Below are 11,582 nucleotides of genomic sequence, written 5' to 3'. Positions count from 1 at the left end.
ATTACATTACAGCTAGGGAGCAATGGCATATGTGGAAGGACACAAAACTTGTAGGTGTTGTTCAGTTATTTAGCTATGCCTTCCTGGGATCTCTTTGAGCAAGCTCTTTCAGCATTATCATCAAATTTTGTGCTCAAAGTGTCTGGCCGTCTTTTTTCAAAGCAGGCTTCTGAAGAGACTTAATTGGAGCTGTAAACGTGCTATTGGTCAGTGGTGGAAATGGAAAAAATGTGGTGGGGGATCCCTCAAGGTCTGGGTGGGTGCAGAGTTTGGGGATCGGTGCCTTAGGAGGCAGGGTTCGGGGGTGGGGGGGTAGCTGGCAGTTGACCTCCAATCAAAGGAAATGTCCAAAATAATAGTTTTAAAAAGCGCAATTTCTTTATATATGAATTCCCCTTTAAACCACTTCCATGGCACTGGTGATGAGTTACTTCACTGTGCGAATAATAGTTTTGACCAGTGTTGCTGAGTAGGTACTATTTAAACGGAGTGATTTCTGTTCGCCAGAAGCAACGTTTTATTTTACTTGGAACTGCATCCGCACAGCTCCCGCAGCTCCCCTCTGAGAGCAGTTGGGTGGCTGCATCGTATGTCATTGTTCCAATGTTAATAGGGCTATTTATTTATTCATGCAATGTTTGTGGATACCTGTATATTTATTTATTTATGCAAGGTTTTATGCAAGGTTTGTCGGATACAAACATCCGACAAACCTTGCATAAATAAATACATAACCTGGGTCCATGGATCCGACAAACATTACATAAATAAATAAATAAACTGGGTCTTGTAACTTCCACTGATAACCCCTCACACAGGGTCACCAGAGGAAGTTATAATGTGCTTGTCCTGCAGCTGTGACCTGGATCAAACTCCTGTAGGGGGGCAGAGCAGCTCAGCAGCTCATTGCCGTCATGAGCGCTCTGTCGTTGCAGGCATTTTTGAATTTTTTTTCCATGTAAGCCAGCGCAGAGCATGGGTTTGGGGATTGTGGTGGTGGACTCTGGCCAGATCCCGAGATCCGGCTACACATCTGGTGCCAGATCTCGGATCCGGCGAGAGCTAGCCCAATGACCAGCACTGCTACTGGTATAATAAACATGTCTTAACCAGGTCTGCCTTCAGCCACTAGAGTTATAAGCACTATGTGTGTCTTCACTTAAGTCATGTTAAAAACAAGCATTGGCAAAGCCAACAGTTTTGGCGTGTGTATAATTATTAGGCATTTGTCAGGCACTGCTATTATATGCTTAGGTACTCAGACCTTTTTACATCTGCCACTATCAATGGCCACGTAATACCACCATGGCAAATGCCTTTCCATGCCTACACAAAAGGCAAACATTTTTGCATTGGAAATGCTTGCATTTTTCAAGCATCCCATGTTTCCATCACCCCTTCTCTGCTTCACCCTCTTTCATGTCCTTTGAAGTGCACGCTAATTTGCTTCTGCTGGAATTCAAAACTCTATTGCCAACTTGTCCCTGTGTGATTTGCAGCTGTTGGTTTCAGTGCCTTTACAATTTTATCAGTGTATTGTTTTTTTCCCAGCTTCTAAAGATGATAAAGGCAATGGGCCGCATTCCAAGTTTGCTGGTACGGAATTAACGTGCCGGTAATTCCATTTTCCGGCACATTTCTGGACCAGTGAACTACAGGTTTGGTGGTGGGGTGGCCGGATTTACCTGCAGCTCGGAGCTGTCGAAGAAATTCCAGCATCCCATCACCAAAAAATGCAGGCAAAAAAGAAGTGAGAGTCTAGGGGTTCTACCCCTGCAATGACAAAGTAAATGTCTGGCAAAGTGTGTGGCAAAGTAAGTGCTGACAAAGGGAAGGTGACAAAATGAAGAAACACATACATGCCCTGGCATTACTGCTTATTTACTGGGTACGGGTAAGCAGGCCTCTTTTTTAATAAAAATGGTTTAATGAAAAGCACCAATACAAATGAGATAGTAGGTCAGTAAACATGTAATTTGAATAGTTTGAAGTAGACTAAGGACAGTGCATTCTTTAAGAACATAGAGTATGGAAATGTGGGTGCGATTTCTCGCCGTCCATAACCAGTACAAGAGGGACCCTGCAATAACTCAGACAGAAAAGAGCCAAGTTAACATTACTTTATTAATGCACAAGCATTCGCGAATGGGCAGCAAGTTCAAACGTCTCGCAAAGCAAGTCGTCAAAGTGCCGCGCTTTGCCCTGCACATCGTGGTCCTTTTATACCCATCTGTTTTACATTGTCATACATTGCTGCACATAGATTATGTCCACCACAAGGCGGTTCCTCCCAGTCATGACTTTGCATCAAGGTCAACAGTTCAACATCTGCTATTGTGGTTTCCTGTTATCTGTTATTCGCTCTCTCTCGTGCCCCTCTGTGTATCTCTGTGCACGAGGCTGTGCTTACTCATTCCTTCCCCACCCGTAATCTGCAGATAGTTTTAGCAGGCTCAACATGCTTCGACATACAGTGACCAAACACAATTCTTCTGTTAAAAACAAGTTCTTGCCAGGTCAGCAGGTCTCTTTCTAGTTTGCAATTGCTATTCATATATGGCCATTAAACGCCACCGTATAAAAGAGAAGGCCTCTTCTTTTAGCAAAAAGTACATTCTTTTAACGCATATGATGATTAGTACAAACTCCAAGTGTGAGCACAACATTACATATGTATGCGTACCTTCAATCCACCCTTTGCTCACACTTGAGCATCAATCTAAACCTTCCTAGCATAAGCAGATGGCAGGAAAGCAACATCATCACATACTGTATGTACCATAATCTTCTCCAGGCCTCCCATGTCAAAAAATTCCTGTTGTACATGGCTTTTATCCATTGGATTTAGGCGCGTTATGCTGGAAGAACACATGGAAACACAGCACGACACACATACCGGGAAACATTGGATGCAGAGACAAATACCTACAACTATTGCCGCTAGAACCAGTATAGGCGTAAGAAGTTGCCATCCAATTTCTTTCAGCAGCTTCATCCACCAGCTATCTCCTGACCCTTCCTCCTGGTGGATGCTATCCGCCACTTTATGCAGTTTGTTTACTCCATCCAGGATTCCTGTACTCCCTTCTGGTATGTAAACACAGCATTGGGATCCCACCAAAAAACAGACTCCGCCCCTTTCTGCAGTGAGTATGTCTAAGACATACCTATTTTGGAGAGCCACTAGCCGAATTGCTTTCATTTCATAAGTGATGTTTTCCATTAGGTCTGCAGATTCTTCGATTACGAACTCAAGGGCCCTGCTTAGCTTTTGGATTTCTTGACTGTTCATAAAGATGCCCGCTGGAGGAACCAGGACCCCCATCAGATCTATAAACGTTTCCCATCCTGTAGGTTGATACGTAGGAATTTTTGGGTTTACTGCTCATTTATTTCTGCTGTGTATTTCTTTATGCAGAGTAGACGGGGCATATACCATCACAGCCGGCATTATTCTGGCTATGTAACATACCCCAACAAAATCTTTGGCTAACCACAAATAAGCCCTCTTGTTACAGACGTAGGCATGTCCTTCAATCTGTAACAATCCCTTTGTGTAGTTATTTAGATTCACCATTTGACTGCACCCCGAGATCATTCTTTGATTACCTCTTGCGCTCCTCTTAAAACATATATTCTTTGGCCTAAACTCTTGTGTGATGGTGATAGGGGGAGGAGGTTCTCTTACTATCTGTACCATAGCAGGTGCAAGCCCGATTCCCTCAGTTTTGATTTTATAGCGTATCTTTTCCTTTAGAAGGGTTTTGTTCTCTCCTCTAACATAACAAGCGGTATTCGGTATCATATATTGCTGTGCTGACACTATTCTCATGTAAATTAATGTACACCCCGCATCCTCAGTAACTGGCGATGCGTACACTGGGATGCCTTCACTGCTATGTCGGGGCATGTGGGTGCAGATCCAGCAATCAGTTTTATTCACTACCCCATATGTTGTGTTTATTATCTTCACGTATTCATTTTTAGCATAGTCTTCCGGGTCGTGTTGGTCATAGGCATCTCGATTCCTGCTCTTGACCCAATCTGTTCTCCCTGTTTCATTTGACTCGGGCAACAGGTTCTTTAATTCATATCTAGATGGATGTTCCAGATACCAGAATATTATGGCAAATGCTATTAGTACTACTATCGTGCATACAGAAAACAAAATTTTGCCTCTTGTGGTACAAACTGGTATTTTCCTCTTACCTTCTGTGTTTGAGGAGCATACACTTATCCGTTCAGGGACTAAACCAGCATACACGGGTGTAGACATAGTTCAGTATATGGCTCAGTATACAGCGTATATCAGTTGCAACCTAGCGATATAGCAATATCCCCTATTTAAAGCACCAGTGTCCTTATTACTCTAATAGTGGTAGGTCTCACTGAAAACCTTCATCCGATCTGTCCCACGTCTCGTAGTGCCTGTCCCAGGAGGGGAACGCCGAAGGCCCTTCAGGCTACAAGCCCGTCGTCTTCAGTAAGGCACAATTCTGCTAAAACCAACAAGAGAGTCCAAATGTTCATCTCCCTAATGATCAAAGTTCAAAACAGTGTCCTTACACGTTGCTTGGCACATACACGTCACGGGATCGGAGGCGATGGGCACACCTACTAGTGGCATCTGGCAGTACTGTTGCAACCTGGGGTTGGTTGGTTCCCTTTTCTGGATCCACGTGGTACCAGTGCGATTTGCCATCAACTTTTACCGCAGTTTGTGTTGCGAGGAGAACCTGAAACGGGCCCCTCCATCTGGGTTGCAGTCCGCTGGTGCGATCGAAGGCTTTTATAACAACCCAGTCACCGGGCTGCACGTCGTGACCTTCTCCTATCAGAGGAGATGGAGCTACTGCGTTCACCTGTGCATTAATAGAAATCAGTCTATTAGTTAACCCAATACAGTACTGTTGTAATGCAGGCCATGCTTGCTCAGACAATCTCTTAGGTGATTTGGGGGTCCCAATACTTGGTGGGCGCCCCATAACAATTTCGAAAGGAGATAAACCATGTGTACGCTTAGGCATAGTACGCATACTCAATAATGCAATAGACAATGCATCCGGCCATTTCAGTCAAGGGCATCCAGTGTTTCAATATGCATTGTGCTGTGGAGGTGGCACTATTGTCCCGCAGGGGATATGCTTCCACCCATCCTGAGAACCCACATTTCATCACCAAACAGTAGGAATGTTTATTTACAGGCTCCAGCTGTATAAAGTCCATATACACCACCTCAAAAGGGCAGGTGGGTAACTTACTGTGGCCCGCCGGGGCCGGTACACCTTTCCCCACATTATATAAAACACATATTTCACATTGTTTTGCCCATTGGCGACAATACATTCCCAATCTTTTGTTGTACCACACAGTACTTAAAACTTCTTCCATAGTTCTTGCGTTAACGTGGGTTGGACCATGAGCCACGCTCACTATCACAGGTAAGTATGCGTCAGGTAGTACCCAGGTGTTCGTTTTGGTATGTGCCCATAGCCCATCTACCGTCTCCTCATATTGATCATCCTTGTGCCAAGATAGTCTTTCTTCAATGGTTGCATCTGCTTGGATTTCCTTTACGCGCTCCTTCGTCCCTTCCATAGTCACATCCCTCCCCACTATGAGCTGTCGGGCTTCCCACCGAGTGTCCCTTGTGGCAGCTAGTTTAGCCATCTGGTCAGCCAAAGAATTTCCCTGCGTGACATAATCCAGTGTTTTTTTATGCGCTGAGCACTTCACTACGGCCACCATTTTGGGCAGCGTAAGGGCTTGCAATAATTCAGCAATCAATCGGGCATGTTTAATAGTATCACCTTGGGAGGTTAAAAACCCACGCTCTCCCCAGAGTTTACCAAAACTGGAAACCACCCCGTGCGCGTAGGCTGAATCAGTATAAATTGTCACTTTCATGCCGCTGCTTAACACTAATGCTCTAGTTAGCGCAATCAATTCTGCCGCCTGCGCCGATTTCTCACACACTTTCCCACTCTCAATCAACTGTTCCCCTGTAGTTACTGCATACCCTGCTGTTGTCTCCCCATTTGGCAGTTTGAAACAGGAACCATCACAGAATAATATACCCTCATTATCAACCAGCGGGGTGTCTTGCAGGTCTGCTCTACCCTTAGTGTGTTCTTCCATTTGGATCACACAATCATGCCTAATGTCATCAGGTGAGGTGGGCAAAGGAAGCAGTGTCGCTGGATTCAAAGTGTTACACCGTTCAATTTTTACATTACTGGCAAACAGGATCATCTCATACTGTGTGAGTCTAGCTGTAGTCAAATGCTGTGTATGCACTCTATTCAGAAGAACATCTACCGTATGTGGAACCTTTACTGTTACTTCACTCCCTAGGATGATACCTGCACTTTGTTTTAGGGCTGTCGCTGCTGCAGCTACTGCTCTCATGCATGGGGGTAGGCCTCGAGCTACTGAGTCCAGAGTGCTAGAAAAATATGCACATGGTCTCTGTTTACCCCCTTGTTCCTGTGTCAAGACTGACACAGCGCAACCTTCCTGTTCATCAACAAAAAGGCAAAATCTCTTAGTATAATCAGGTGTGCCTGTTTCCAGCTCCCGTGTCTACCAGACATCTCAAGTTTCGGTGGGGGCCGATCCTAATAGAGGCATAAGGCCCCCTTTGGTCTATAGGAACCTGCACCACTCCCGCTATCTCATTCCGGCATCCTCAGGACATATCGCTTGTGTTATCCTGAAAATCATTGTTATAGTATACCCCTTCTCCACATTCTTCACCCTGGCATACACCTTGTACTTGTGTCGTTTGTTGTGGCTGATACAGTAGATTGGGGGGAGGCGGGGCCGGCCAGGGAACATCCCCTCTTGCTTGTCCGTCAAAGGCATTGGGTTGAGGGGGTTTAAACATTCTATTGTCTTGGTTGCCGTACCCACCAGTCCTATTTCCTGGGGCAAATGTTGTCTGTGAAGGGGGCCGTACGCCCCTTCCTCTCCCACCACTCTGGGGACACTGGGATTTCCAGTGTCCGGGTCTCTTGCAGAAGGCACATACATCTTGGGGTAGCCCATCACTCCTCCCATATAGCGCACCTCCTTGCACTGTACCTCTTCCTGTCCCTTGGCCCCCTATCATGTTGCTGCTATAGCCCTGTGACGGGCCGTTATTATTGTAGTTATACCTGCCTTGGGGCCCTTGATGCAACTGTTGCATCAACACTTTGGTTTTTAAATCCTTCTCTTGTCGTGCCTTTTGTTGTCCCTTTACTCTTTCCCCTCTTTCATAATACCTGGCCATTTCGAGGAGATCCCGGGGGTTTCTAGTCATCCATGTACTTTCTGCCCTCCTAATGTTCTCCTGAATTGGCCCGTGGAGCCCCTCTACAAAGTTTGTGGCAAAGTACCGTTGGCCCGTTTCAGACCCTATCTCTAGCCCACTGTGCGCTTTGAATGCTGCTTCATAACGCAGAAAGTACTGTGCTACCTCCTCACTTGCACCCTGTATCACAGCGGACAGTTTCTCCACATTCACATCAAATGGGGGTAACACCTTTTCTAGAGCCCTCAGGACTGCCATGCCATGCCCCCTTAGGGGTTCAGGATATTCCTCATGCAGTTTTCTATTTTTGCTCGCATCCATTACATCTTTCCATTTTATTGTTTCATTGTCTTTGGCACGAAAGGGGGTCCATATTTCTTCTGGGACAATGGCTAACAATATGTTATCTACATCCTCTACGGTAAATAACCCTGGTCTGAATAACTTTCCCACTTCTTTGTAGAATCCTGCCGGGTCTATACGGGGGTCGGGGATGGACTTGGTGATATGCATTAATTCAATTCGGGATAAAGGGACATACACATAGGTGCGCATCATGTTACCAGTGGCTGCCTCTATGGTGGGTTGGCACTCTCTCATTGGCATTAATAGTGACTTTTCTGTATTTGTTTGTTCACTCACAAGGGCCTGCACTGGTGATGAAGCAGAGGACTGGTGACTAAGAGTTTTCTCTTTTATTTTTTTATAATCTTTTAATAGTTTCTCCACCTTAGCCATCCTCCATTCTTCCGCCCCTGAATCATCCACTCTTATATTAGATAGCAGTTTCTTATCCAATTCCGTCCTAATCCTATTCCACTGGGACACATATCTAGGCTCCTTTTCCTCTTCTATATCATCCACCCTAATAAGAAGATATTTAATTACGTTTACTTGTATAGGCCAGCCAAGGCCCTCCATCAGACTCACCAGGGTGGACATGGACTGCGAGTGTATGGATGCTATCATACGATTAGCTACGTTTTGGCCCGCCTGGTCTGCATCTTTGAGTTTAGCCTCTCTTTCCCTCACCTCTCTTTCCCATGCCCTCTTTTCCTTCTCCCATTCAACACTGCCCCTTATGACTTCCTCTATTATGTCTGACATACATCCCCATAACTGAACACTGGACGCAGTCACTGGTAGTAACGCGACAGCGTCCTGATATGCTGAGGGCAGATCCGCAGTACTCTGTCCTCTCAATTTACAGTTACCCTCATGAAAGGTATATAGTTTAGTGGCCACTGTCCTAAATTCCAAAGGTGTCAAACGCCCCAATTGGTCCCGTAGGCTGTCATTGAGGGGTGTGCCATACAGCCCGGTCATAAGGATTTGCAAGTCTCCATCTCTATCCTTTTCTACAGTAGTCGTTCTCCTATGGTCTATCAACCTATCTGGGTCCCCATACTTCATTGGGAATTCCACCCTTTCACCCTCACTGTCTGCCGGTGGAGCTGTAGCTCCTGGAAACAATAATTCAGTCGTTGTTTGTTCTGCTTCTAGCCCTATCACATCTTCATATCGAGGCACCGGCACGGCAGGATACATACCCCCACTGTTCTTAATCATCATATGTCTATCCAACTGATCTAGCCTCTCGCCCTTCTCTTTTATCTCTAGATCATGTAATTTTTTGATTTACCGTTCTCTTCTGCTCCTTTGCTTTTTGTTTATTCTGAGCATTGCGCCTGCGCATTGCTTCTACCCTCCATAGTCGTATAGCCTCAAACTGTGCGGGTCTAACCCGTCTTTTTACTAACTCTATTTCTACTTTGGATATGCGGTCCACATCAAAGGACCCGGTGTCTGGCCATTTATGCTCAATCAAATCTTTTGTGTATTCGGACCATTCTTTTAAGAACAATGTTGAATTCAATCCATGTTTAATCAACATATCAAATGCAGGGGTTCCTTCAAGAGGGGCATAGTGTCTCTTGCCTATACCACTCTTGCTGGAAGCCGCTTGACCCATTTTGTTGGTATACCACAATTGCCTAAAACACTCACCTTTCCCAAATATGCACCTATTGGCTAACAATAATAATACATCCTCCTGGCGTATCTAACATATCATATCATCATTTCAACATTACTTCTTCATAGACGGACTTACCACCGTCCTCTTCACAAACCCTGAATCATTATTTCCTTATTCCATCATGCATCCGTCCATACCACTTATCTTAAGGGTCCCGCCAGAGTGTTCCGGACCCGAAGGGCGACAGCCTGCTGTTCCACCGCCGACGGAGCCGGAAAAACAAGGATGACGCGTTGGTTGCAATCAAAGGTGCGGATTCAGTTGTTGGGGCCCCGTGATCAATTCCTTCTCCGGTTCCGCCGCGGCGTTCCTCACCCAGTGACGGACTGTCGCTCCTTCGCGTCCCACTTCTGACACCAAAATTGTGGGTGCGATTTCTCGCCGTCCATAACCAGTACAAGAGGGACCCTGCAATAACTCAGACAGAAAAGAGCCAAGTTAACATTACTTTATTAATGCACAAGCATTCGCGAATGGGCAGCAAGTTCAAACGTCTCGCAAAGCAAGTCGTCAAAGTGCCGCGCTTTGCCCTGCACATCGTGGTCCTTTTATACCCATCTGTTTTACATTGTCATACATTGCTGCACATAGATTATGTCCACCACAAGGCGGTTCCTCCCAGTCATGACTTTGCATCAAGGTCAACAGTTCAACATCTGCTATTGTGGTTTCCTGTTATCTGTTATTCGCTCTCTCTCGTGCCCCTCTGTGTATCTCTGTGCACGAGGCTGTGCTTACTCATTCCTTCCCCACCCGTAATCTGCAGATAGTTTTAGCAGGCTCAACATGCTTCGACATACAGTGACCAAACACAATTCTTCTGTTAAAAACAAGTTCTTGCCAGGTCAGCAGGTCTCTTTCTAGTTTGCAATTGCTATTCATATATGGCCATTAAACGCCACCGTATAAAAGAGAAGGCCTCTTCTTTTAGCAAAAAGTACATTCTTTTAACGCATATGATGATTAGTACAAACTCCAAGTGTGAGCACAACATTACATATGTATGCGTACCTTCAGAAACATGAAAACTTTAATGAGCAACGTCTAAATGATTACTCCAAATGGTGCCAGGTATAGGTACACCAATGCTAATTCCAAGAACACAGAAGGAAATGACAGGTGTGCCTGCCTGGTTGTAAGATTACTCAGTGCTTAATTTGTAAAAAAAAATAAGTGCCGGGGCTCAAACATTTTCTAAGACGCCCATGACACGTCAGGGTGGGCCTCTCCCCACCCACTGTTGCCACCACCCACGGCTGTTCCCCATGCTGGCAACATATACAGAGTTGAAGCTGCAACTCCCGTCAGCTTAGTGTGGTTGATGGATGTACTCACTACGGCAGATGCGTGATTTACAAATACCAATCAACGTGCACAGGACATAACATACTCGTTGTCTCTTGACATGAGACAAATGTTTAAGTGTGTCTTTAAACACAGTCATCATTTACATTTTGCTCTAATGCTATAAGTGTTTATTATGTGACTGGCAGTTAAAATAATAGACTGAGCCAATAAATGCCAGGGCTCAGAAATAAATGCCAGGGTTGTGCCCTGGCAAACACCCCCACACATTTAGCACTGACTGATTACTTCTTCTGACACATTTGACACTTCACTTGAGGCGTGCCCTTATCACTGGCCAGCACATCTCTGACTGTGGAGCCTCATCCGGAAGTGTATGTCAGTCAGAACCAGTGCCTTAAGTGGCACTACAAATCGAGCCGGGGCTCAGCGAGGGGGCGTGGCCTAACAACGGGGGTCTTGATGGCCCGTTAGGCCATGCCCCCTCGACGAGCCCCGGCTCAATGGGCTACTGGCACCCCTGCCAGGCAGCCTTTTGTAGAGATTAGCACCCTCTCCCCTATGGGGTAGAGGTTGCTGATCTCAGCATTTATTTTGTATAGGCTTGCCTGGCAGGGGACAGTGCCTCGCCTATTCAGCCTTAATGGTGGCGCCGCCCCTCGCCAGCTGGGGAGGGGCAGTGTCCCCATTAAGGCTGAAAGGGTGAGGCCACTGGAAGCAGAGGCCTTTTTCCTAAAGACTGAAACTCCGCGAATCCGCGGGAGCTTCAGTATTTAGAAAGCAAGGCCTCTGCTTCCAGCGGCCTCACGTTTTCTCCATAATGGTGGCGCCGGCCCACTAGCATCACTTGATTAAAGGGATGCCGCGCAGGTGCGGCGCCACCATTATGGCTCAAAGGCATTTTTTTTCTGAAGTCTGAAGCTCTCGCACACGATCGAGAGATTC

General features: G+C 45.9%; 1 long non-coding RNA gene across 1 annotated transcript; it reads right to left on the bottom strand.

Moving 5' to 3' along the window:
- Positions 1 to 2,106: 2,106 nt before the first annotated feature.
- Positions 2,107 to 10,342, bottom strand: LOC138582201 (uncharacterized). The gene is made up of 2 exons (XR_011304977.1): positions 9,781 to 10,342; positions 2,107 to 4,862 (listed from the first exon to the last, which is right to left on the bottom strand). It is a non-coding gene; the product is annotated as an uncharacterized lncRNA (long non-coding RNA).
- Between the last annotated feature and the right edge of the window lie 1,240 nt (positions 10,343 to 11,582).

Source organism: Ambystoma mexicanum, chromosome 3q (assembly GCF_040938575.1).
Source record: "Ambystoma mexicanum isolate Mex_15411 chromosome 3q, UKY_AmexF1_1, whole genome shotgun sequence".
NCBI lineage: Eukaryota > Metazoa > Chordata > Amphibia > Caudata > Ambystomatidae > Ambystoma > Ambystoma mexicanum.
Note: the sequence above shows the minus strand (reverse complement) of the source record. Positions and strands in the feature narration are given on the sequence as shown.